The following is an 828-nucleotide window of genomic DNA, read 5'->3' on the forward strand; positions in this document are numbered from 1 at the left end:
TGGCTGGGAGGGCAGGGCCAGGGCCAAGTGGGGTAGGTGAGCCTGGCAAGGCAGGCTAAGAAAGATGTGGCCAGGGGCGGGGAGAACCTGGCAGGGCAGGGCGGGGCCAGGGCCAGGCGGGGTGGGCGACCCTGGCTGGGGAAGGCTGGTTCAGGGCCAGGCGTGGTGGGCGAGGCGGGAAAGGCAGGCTAAGAAAGATGTGGCCGGGGAGGGCGAGCCTGGCTGGGGAGGTCAGGGCCAGGCTGGGTGGGCGAGCCAGGCTGGGGAGGGCGGGACCAGGGCCAGGCGGGGTGGGCGAGCCCGGCTGGGGAAGGCGGGGCCAGGGCCAGGCGGGGTTGGCGAGCCTGGCAAGCCAGGCTAAGAAAGATGTGGCCAGGGGTGGAGCGAACCTGGCTGGGGAGGGCGGGGCCAGGGCTAGGCGGGGTGGGCGAGGCTGGAAAGGCTGGCTAAGAAAGATGTGGCCAGGGCCGGGGAGAGTCTGGCTGGGGAGGCAAGGGCCAGGGCCAGGCGAGGTGGGAGAGCCTGGCTGGGAAGGGCGGGGAGAGGGCCAGGCGTGGTGGGCGAGCCTGGCTGGGAGGGCGGGGCCAGGGCCAGGCGACGTAGGAGAGCCCGGCAAGGCAGGCTAAGAAAGATTTGGCCAGGGGCGGGGCGAACCTGGCTGGGGAGGCCAGGGCCAGGGCCAAGTGGGGTGAGTGAGCCTGGCTGGGGAAGGGTTAGGGTTAGGGTTAGGGTTAGGGTTAGGGTTAGGGTTTGGCAAGGCAGGATAAGAAAGATGTGGCCAGGGGCGAGGCGAACAGCGAGAGAGCATGAGGGAGGAAGGAGGGCACG

This window comes from Elephantulus edwardii, unplaced genomic scaffold, assembly GCF_000299155.1.
Source record: "Elephantulus edwardii isolate Elephantulus edwardi_28Jun2011 unplaced genomic scaffold, EleEdw1.0 scaffold00433, whole genome shotgun sequence".
In the NCBI taxonomy this organism is placed as follows: domain Eukaryota; kingdom Metazoa; phylum Chordata; class Mammalia; order Macroscelidea; family Macroscelididae; genus Elephantulus; species Elephantulus edwardii.